This window comes from Carlito syrichta, unplaced genomic scaffold (genome assembly GCF_000164805.1).
Source record: "Carlito syrichta isolate Samal-C Ts95f unplaced genomic scaffold, Tarsius_syrichta-2.0.1 Scaffold303717, whole genome shotgun sequence".
Lineage (NCBI taxonomy): Eukaryota > Metazoa > Chordata > Mammalia > Primates > Tarsiidae > Carlito > Carlito syrichta.
Window position 1 is genome coordinate 235,811 of NW_007247813.1, and position 9,839 is coordinate 245,649.

Here is a 9,839-nt window from a genome sequence, read left to right on the forward strand (position 1 = left end):
TTTTTGATTTATTGTATAGATGAGGTCTCGCCAAGTTGCCCGGGCGGGTCTTGAACCCGCAAGCCCGGGCGATCCACTCACCTCAGCCTCCCAAAGGCGTGGGATTACAGGCTAAGCCACCGAGCCCGGCTCTCTTTGATCTTTCACTGCTCTGGTCCCTCCGTGGCTCTTGTCAACACCTGACCTCACATTCTAAGTTTTTTGTTGGTCTGTCTTCCTCCACATGAGAACCTAGCTTCCTGAGTGGCTCAGAAGGAGGGTCCATTGGGCTAAGTCTGAGACTGGTCTTCCCCTGCTGAGTCTCCCCATAAGATTGTCCTTCCTCTGCAGCAAATGTCTACAGGGTATGGATGGGGCAAAGGAATTCTGATCTTGTAAAGTTTATATTCCCTGCACTAAATGCCCAAACTCCTTGTCTGATCTTAGTTGGACCCCAGTGCCTGGAACAGGCTGCAGATACCTGTAGCTGAATTATGGGAGTTCCCAGGATCCTCATGGCCCTCCACATACTAATGTTTATTTACCAGTTTCTGAAGTGAGTGAGGACAATATTTAATGTCTGGTTTGTTTTTATTTGAAGTACCATTCAGGAACTGTTATTGTTATTGTTATCATTTTTCAAAAAGTAGTGGCTAGCGATGATTAACCAGGAAAGCAGAACACTTGAGATTTTCCTATCACTTACCCAATTCTAGCATGCTGAGATATTCTTGTAATGATCCCCCCTTTCTCTTTGGTGTCTTCTCCCCTGAGCCTCCAGCAGAAGCCCCCTGTCCCATCTCAGAGCCCTGTCCTCCCCAAGAGACCCCAGTCAGTCTCTGTGCTCCCTCCTCCTGCCCACTCCCAGGAAATCCTCCCCTCTCACCTGTGAGCAGGAGCTCCTGCCAGGGGATGCACCCTCTGTGGCGAGAGTTTGAGGGGAGCACCATGATCTCAGCTGCCTGCTCTGTCCTCCTCAGTGGAGAACTTCAGCTCCAGAAACGCTCCCAAGCAGGGCTGCACTACGGGTCAGTTCTGCTGTCCTTCCTCCCTCTGTGCTGAGCCTCATCCCCTGGGCAGAAGCACTTTGCTGGGTCACATGGGCCAGGGGTGGGTCTGTGCTCAGGAGTCCTCTCTGTCCTCTCCTTTTCATTCCTGCCTTCTTTGTCCCTCTTCCCCTTCCCTTTCTATCTATGTTTGGTTCCCCAGAAAACATTTTGAAAAGAAAGACTGATGGACTCCTGTCCCCTAGGAGGAAGATTCGCCCTCCCCAGTGCCGACTCTGCTGTGTCCTGGCCTTCTGTCTGCACTACACAGAGAGCACTTGGGGTCATCAAGCCAGGGTGATTATTTCCCTCTGTGACACAGAAGCCCAGCTGAGCCCTGGGTTTCCCCAAGTTCTCCAATGTTCTGTAAAGGTGGGATGATATCTAGCAGGAAGGTGACAGAGACGACTCTGGGGGTTAGAGGGAGCTTGCTGAATGATGCCTTGGAGGGACCAACCCTCTGTCTCCAGTGTCACCAGTCTGGCCTCTGACCCAGGGACACAGACCCAGGCCTTGGGGACTCAGGAGGAGCTGCAGTTCCTGGGTGGGGAAGGGGTGTGTCCGGGGTGTCCTGGGAAGAGGACTGTGGTGGAGGGAGGTCAAGGTCAGCAGCATGACCCCCATTCCTTAGCACCTCTGCCCTCATCATCTCCCCTGTTTGGAATACTCCTCCCCAGGTGTCTGCTGGGCTCACCCTCCATTGACCTCAGGTCCTGCTCAAATCAGGGCATCCTTGGGAGACCCCTTCCCTGACCACCTCCTCTAGAGACCTTGGGTCTTCTCTCTTTGATCTCTCTTTGATCTCTCTTCCTCAGGGGAAGGCTTCAGGGAGAAGCTCCCTCTCCGTGTCTGTTGGCTGAGCTGTGGCAGGGCCTGTCTATGTTCTTCCTGACCATTTTGGACGACCTCTATCCTCTGACTGGCTGTCTTGTGGTCACCCCAACTTCCCCATGGGTGGTACGGGACGGAGTGAGGAGTTACACAGTTACACAGGGACCCCAGCAGAGCAGGGTCCTCAGAGGCTCCAGGAAGGAGTGGGCGGGACACAGCCTCCCGATGGGAGTGGTCTGAAGGGTCTGTTAGAGAAGGGGTGGAGATCAAGCTCCGTCTCTACCTCCTCAGCCAAAGCCAGGTTCATGTCCAGGGGAATTACAGTTCATCTTAAGCAACATGAGTTTGAACCATGCAGTTCCACTTATTTGAGGATTTTTTCAATAAAAGTTGCACCGAGTGCGCCCATCCCTCTCACCACCCCTCCACCTCTTCCACCTCTGCCACCCCTGAGACAACCAGACCAATCCCCCCTTCCTTCTCCTCAGCCTACTCAATGTGAAGACAATGAGGATAAAGACTTTTGTGATGATTCACTTCCAGTTAATGAATCGTGAATATATTTTCTCTTTTCTTATTATTTTCAAAACAATTTTCCCTAGGTTTTTTTAATTGCAAGAATTCAGTATATAATGCACATAATATGCAAAGTATGTTGACTGTTGGTGTTATCATTAGGCTTCTGGTCAACAGTAGGCTACTAGTAGTTAAGTTTTTGGGAAGTCAAAGTTATATGCAGATTTTCTTCTGTAAGTGAGTTGTGAGGGTTGTGGTGTCCCTAACCCCTGTATCATTCGCAGGTCAGTTGCCACTTCCTGAGTGTTGTCTGAGTACCAAGATCACCCCTGGAGGACAAGAGCAACCTGCAGCCAATGTCAGGGCTGCCTCAGGGATGCTGACCAGGCTCCACAAGGTGTTAGCTGGCCCTCAGCCCTGGGCAGCGGCGGGCCCTGACCTCCTGGCTGCAGGCTTAGACCAGCTGAGGTCCTGTATGTCCTCAGGCTGCCTGACTCCAACCAATTCAGGATGAGCCCAGGGAGGTCAGGAGTTGTTCGCCGGATTCCTGGTCCAGATTCGGGAGAATTGTCCACAAAGGGATGGGCTGCCTCAGAAGGGGGCATCTGTCCTTGAGGTTTCAAATGAAGTGCTTAGGGAGGTGTCTCCAAAGGCTTTAGAGAGAGGATCCTGGCCTAGGAGGCGGACCCCAGGAGTGTCCCGTGTTCCCCTGGGGTGCTGCCTCCAATTCATCTGTGTCCCTTTCTGTCTTCTGCTCCATGCCCTGTCACAGGGTCCAGGAACTGGGGCAGCCCCTCCTTGAGGACTCAGCCAGGGGACCCCTGGCTCTTCTGTTATAGGACTGGAGGCCCCGTGGGCCCTCTGCCCCTCTGAGATAGAAGCAAAGGCAGGTCCTGGGTTACCCTGTTTGCCCTGCACAGGAATTTCCCCTGGACTCCTTGGGCAGGGGACATGTCTACAGAGGACCTTGGCCAGGTGTCTGCAGTCATCATAGCCCTTCTGGATTGAGCTGTTGTTACCTGACTTCCTCTATGTCAAAGTGGAGCTCCATCCTCATCCATGATCCCTCTACCTGGGATGAAGGATCCAAAGTCTTTGTCAAGTTCTGAGAAGAGGTGGGTCACAGGCTGACAGCCTAGGCCCTCCTGGAAGACGTGACACCCACTCACAAGGTAGAGATGGGGAGCAGATCATAGTGCTCTGGGATAAATTGGGTTCTGACCCTTCACTGTTAGGAAGTCCCTGTCTTTCCTCCTGACACAGTGTCCCTGGGGCAGTCGCGGGCACTTGTTGCCCCCTCCCATGCTGATGCAGGTGCTTGTGTCCACACAAAACAGACTTGACCTCCAGTGTCACACAGAGGTGATGTGCTTCTGTTGTATGCTTTCCTATCCATTTAAGGCCTGGGCCCTGGGAATTCCACAGAGACAGGGGTCTGTGCTCAAGAAGTTTCCCTGTAACAGGGAGACGGGCACTCAGTGAACAGCATGGAACCAAGGAATGGATCATAACAGAGGACTACGAAGGGACAGCATCTGGGGTAGCTGGATCTATGGATCCCAAGGAGGAGGTCTGGAGGGCAGGAACCACCTGCAGAGGGACCGGCCTCAGGAGGCGGATGCCTGGCTGGAGGGATGAACTGACAGAGTCCACATGAGGAGTTTCCAGAGCGAGGGGTACAAGAATAAGGTGAGGCTGATGAGGGTCAGCCCCCGCTGGGCTGCGAGCCCTGCTGAAGGAAGCTCCAGGTTCGGGGGATTCTGCCGCCCTCTGGTGGACAGTGGGGAAAGTAGAGAAGGAAAAGAGGATTCTTTACATTCAGCCGCATCTTTAAGCATTTATCATGTTTACTTACAATTTCAATGTCGTGTCATGTTCCACACTTTGGAATTTATTAATAAATATCCCTCCTCCAAGCTCTGCTCTGACAGACCCAAATGCATTATCAAAATCAGACGTGTGGTGTTATACAGGCTGACTTCCGTCTGTAGTAATGGGGTCCAATGCAGGACCCACGACCCTGGGGCTGGTGGAGCGTGTGTGGGTAGAAGGAGGGTTGATGTCTGTGCATCCTTCGAAGAGTCAGAGTGTTTAGGTGGACAAGGCTCCATTTTCCTCCTATTGCTCAGCCCCAAAAGACCTCTGAAGGGAGCAGGTACAATCAGAATCCAGGGGTGGTGCTGGGGCTCTGAGTCTCTTCTTCCCTCTCTCTAGAGAGTTCTCCATCCTCCAGACTCCTAGACCTCATGAAAGAGGCACTGGGTCCTTACAGACCCCATCTGGAGACGTTCTAGCAGAGACATAGGGTTTTGCTGTCAGAGGCCCTTGTCACCGCTCAGGTCACCCCACTCCTCCTCAGAAGGATGAACATCTTGGGGCTCTGCTTGGAGGTTGGGGTCACCAGGCTCTGTAGCTCCTGTCAGAGCCAAGAGAATATTGGAAGGTCATTTCAAGGCTCTTCTTTTCAGTCATTCACAGCCAAGCTCTCGGTGAAAGTGAGAGGTTCACACTATCTCACCATGCAGGGAGGAGACAGAGAGAGGTGGCTGTGTGTGGGACAGAGAGGGAAAGGGTCCTTAGCCCCTGGTTCAGGCTTGCCCTCAGCTCTGGATGCAGTCTGCCATCCTGGGTGAAGCTATAGCAGGGTCTGCTAAAGAAATCCAACTTATACACCTGAGGCTGATTATGTCTGGCCAACCCAGACCAGGTAAGTCTCCCTTGGGTCAGGATCCCTCTCATTCCTGGGTCCTCCCTGTCTTATTTTTTCTTTTTTAAAATATTGTGTAAATTTAGGGAGTACAAATGCAGATATATTATGTAGTGGTGATGTCTGGGCTTTTACTATAGCCATCATCCAGAACAGTAAACACTGTACCTGTTAAGTAATTTCTCATCCTTCACTCCTTCTCACCCTACTGAGTCTCCAATGTCTATTATTCCACAGTCTATTCCTATGTGCACACACTACTTAGCTCTCACTTATAAGTGTGAACATACAGTATTTAACTATTTCTGAATTATTTTAAGATAATGACCTCCAGTTCCATCCATGGTGCTGCAAAAGATATGATTTCATTCTTTTGTGTGGCAGAATAGAGTAGTATTCCATGGTGTGTGTGTGTGTGTGTGTGTGTGTGTGTGTGTGTGTGTGTGTGTGTCACATTTTCTTTATCCAATCTGTTGATGGACACCAGGTTGATTTCATATCTTTGCTATTGTAAATAGCACTGCAATAAACACACAAGTACATATATATTTTTGATATAAGGATTTATTTGGGGTAGATACCCAGGAGTGGGGTTTCTAGATCAAACGGTAGTTCTATATTTAGTTCTTTGTGAAATCTTAATGTTGTTTTTCATAGAGGTTGAACTAAATTACATTCTTACCAACAGTGTATAAGCATTCCTTTTTCTGCATCTTCGCCAACATCTGTTACTACTTGACTTCTTTTTCCCTTTCAATTCATTTAATTTCAACAATCTGTCAAAAAGAGCCAATAAGCAAATGCTGAATTACATTCTGTTGATGTTTTAAACCCTTAAGCTCCAGACTATAAAAACATCTTGTGTGTCTTCCACCCTGACCACCCTGCTGTCTGCCCACACACCACAGGCCACCCATCGATGTAAGCTGGGGGAAGCTACCAAGGTCTAATGGTCTGTCTACTTGGAGCCAGTAGACAGGAGGGCGGTGAGTCCTGATGAAGCACTTATGGACAAAATGTAGTTCTCTGTAGGATTGAAATTCTTCAATATAAAAAAGGAAGCCATAATGACCAAGACCAGGAACAGAGTGTTGTTATAGAAGATGGTAAATATGGTAGCTTCATAATCAGCAACTTCATTCTTCTTCCACAAGATTCTTTCATCTTTCTCCTTCTGAGACATCTTTCTATTATCAGCTTCAGAAAGTTTCCTAGTCACTTCTTTGGAAACAGCATCCGCCCTCTTCTGTGCCACTTTGTGCTTGAGAACAAATTTTACATTCTTGTATGCAAAGGCTACCAAACATGTGCTTACTAGGACCAGCATGCTATAGAGAACAGCAGATTGAATAAGATCCATATGCCATATTCGCCAAGATGGGGATGGCGGACACGATGAACGCATTACCAAAGAAGAGCGCAGATGACTTGGCTGAGAGTTTGCGGCTGAGGTCCTCCTCAGACTGCTGCTTGGAGCCACCTTTGAGAGCCTTAGTGGAGCAGGAGGCGAGAGCCAGCCTGACTTTTTAATAGTCAGTCATTCGAACTGGGGTAAGATGATATTTCATTGTAGTTTTAATTTGCATTTCTCTGATAATTGGTGATGTTGAGCATTTCTTCCTGTTTGTTGAACATTTGTATGTCTTCTTTTGAAAAATGCGTGTTCGTGTCTTTACCCTTTTTTAATGGAGTTGAGTTGTTGTTGTTGAGTTGAGTTCCTTGTAGATTGTGAATATTAGTCCTCTATCTGATGCTTGGTTTGTGAATAATTTCCCCCAATCTGGGGGCTGTCCATTCACTCTGTTGGTTATTTCTTTTGCTCTGCAGAAGCTGTTTAATTAAGTCCCATTTATCTATTTGCTTTTAAGTACTTGGTCATAAATTCTTTGCCTAGCCCACTATATAGAAAAGTTTTTTTCTGTGATACTGCTAGTATTTTTATAGTTTCAGGTCTTACATTTAAGTATTTGATACACCTTGAATTACTTTGTGAATATGATAAGAGATAGAGGTCCAGTTTCATTCTTCTGCATATAACAACCCAATTCTCGTAGCACCATTAATTATGAATAAGGTGTTATTTTTCTAGTGTGTTTCTGTCAGCTTTATCAAAGATCAGTTGGCTGTAGGTATGTGGCTTTATTTCTGGGTTTCCTATTTTGTTGCACTGATCTATGTGTCTATTTTTACAACAGTACGATATTATTTTTGTTACCATAGCCTTGGAGTATAATTTAAGTCGAGTAATGCAATGCCTCCAGTTTTGTTATTTTTACTTAGAATTGCTTTGGTTATTCAGGCGGTTTTTTCTTATTTTCATATAAATTTTAGTGTTTTTTTTCTATTCTGTGAAAAATTATATTGGCTAGTTTGATAAGAATTGCACTGAATCTGTAGATAGCTTTGGATAGTATGGTCTCCTGCTAGTATTCTTTTGTTGGGACTTCTGGTGGCTGCTGGTGACAGTAGGTACCAATCAAGCTGATGCAGAAAATCTGAGGAGTTTCATTAAAAACACTGGGTCAAGTGATGTATCTGTGTGTTTGGGCGGCTGTAACAAACATCACAGCCTGGGTGACTTAAACAATATAAATTTATTTCTCACAGTTCTGGAAACTGGAAGTCCAAGACAAGGGTCCCAGTCAAATCAATCCTGGTGAAGACTTTCTTGGTAACAGCTGCTCTCTGCTGTATCTTCACATGGTGAGGGTGGCAGTGTTGAGGAGGGAAAAAAGAGAGAGGGAAAAGGGAAGAGGGAGATGGAGGGAGATAGGAAGGGAAGGAGGGAGAGAGAGAAAGAGACAGAGGAGTTCTCCTATGTCTTCCTCTTTTCATAAAAGCATTAATTCCATCAGAAGGCCTCATCCTTATGGCCTAGCCTTATTCTAATTACCTTCGAAAGGTAACTAGGAGTACCAAATGTACCAAATACCATCACCTAGAGCTTGAACAATTTTAAGGGACACAAGCATTCAGTTCACAGCAGGAGGGGTGAGAGCTGCTTCCTTTCCTGTTAATCAGGACCTGGCTTCACCTATTGAGATGGCTTCACACTCACAGTCCTACCCTGGGCTGCACCCCACAGAGACTGTGTCCTCCTCTCCTCTCCTGCCCTTTCCTGGGCTCTATATTCTGCACCACCTTGTCCCCATGGCTCCACCTGTTCCCATTCCAGGCACTACCCCTGGGATCGCTGTCTCCTCACCATATCTGGTCTCACTGGTCTCTTCCGTTTGTCCTGAGCCCTGAGCCCCATGAGGAAGGGTGAAGCTGGGGTTGGTGCTGTCCAAGGTGCTGCACTTTTTAGACATCTTGAGAGCGAGGAACCCCAATATATGACTAAGGAGGAGACTCTGGGAGGCAGGACCAGGAGGGCAGCTCTCCAGGGTGGGCTGGACTCATGACCTTCAGGGACCCAGCTCTGTGTCATCGACCAGTTCCTCCTCCTCTGTGTTCTTCCCTGTAGCTGATTCTCTTGCATAATCCCTGAGCCAGTGCGCGAGTCCTCACAGTGACCTGATGGTAAGAGCTGTGTGTGGAGACCTACTGGAGCATTCTGTGTCCTCTCACAGAGGATCCAGGGGACAGACTTCATTATCTCTCCTGTCCCAACCCCACAACAAGATCTGAATGGTGGGCTGGGTCAGATAAAGTCAGAATCCATGAGAAGGTGTGTGTCCTGGGGTGCTGGGGTCTTAACTCTCACTCTTTTTTTTTTTGAGTCGGAGTTTCTCTCCACCACCCAGGCTGGAGTGCAGTGGCAAGCTCACGGCCACCCCAGTGTTGACCTGCTAGGTTCCTGCAATCCTTCCACTTCAGCCTTCCAAGTAGCCAGAACTACAGGCATGCACTACCACACCTGGGTAATTTTTTGAGTTATTGTAGAGATGAGGTCTTGCCAAGTTGCCCAGGCTGGTCTCAATCCCACACGCTCAGGCAATCCTCTGACCTCAGGCTCTGAAAGTGCTGGGATTACAGACTGAGCCACAGAGCCCAGTCAACTCTCATTGTTTTTTACAAATACATTTATTCGGTGCATCTACATTTGGCTGTTCGGTCTCATGTCCCTAAATCTTTAGATCTGTCTGTGCAGCTCATGAGAAGTAAGAATGAGTATAATGAGGACTGTCTGAGTAGGGTGGGTGTGTTTCACATGGTGATTTTATTCACCAAAGGTTGTTTTTGTTTTGTTTTGCTTTTTTAGTTGAAGTGTCACTCTGTCACCCTGGCTGGAGTACAGTGGTATGCTCACAGCCACCACAACCTTGACCTGCTGGGCTCAGGTGATCCTTCTGCCTCAGTCCTCCAAGTAGCTGGAACTACAGGCATCTGCCAACACACCCAGCTAGATTTTGGATTCATTGTAGAGATGAGGTCTCACCAAGTTATCCAGGTTGGTCTCAAACCCGTGGGCTCAGGAAGTCCTCTCACCTCGGCCTCCCAAATTGCTAGGATTATAGGCATGAGCCACCATGCCTGGCCTCCATCAAAGGTTTTTTAAATATCGTGGTAAAAATATATCCAAATTAAAATTTAACCACTTTTAAGTATACGATTAAATGAAATCAACTAAGCTGGGCTTGGTGGCTCAGCCTGTAATCCCGCGCCTGTGGGAGGCTGAGGTGAGGGGATTGCCTGAGACCATGGGTTCGAGACCCGCCTGGGCAGAGAGACCTCATCTCTACAATAAACAAAAAAATCAGCCGGGCGTGGTAGCACATGCCTGTAGTTCCAGCTACTTGGAAGGCTGAGGTGGAAGG

General features: G+C 48.1%; 1 protein-coding gene and 2 pseudogenes across 1 annotated transcript in view; 1 reads left to right on the plus strand and 2 right to left on the minus strand.

Annotated features, from left to right (window-relative positions):
• The window catches only part of LOC103261482, a 39,186-nt pseudogene extending 38,257 nt beyond the window's left edge, over positions 1–929 (minus strand).
• LOC103261480 (carcinoembryonic antigen-related cell adhesion molecule 1-like) overlaps positions 1–9,839 on the plus strand; it is a 165,189-nt gene that overhangs the window by 100,165 nt on the left and 55,185 nt on the right. The gene's annotated exons all lie outside the window — the stretch shown is intronic.
• On the minus strand, positions 5,823–6,490 carry LOC110595729 (annotated as a pseudogene).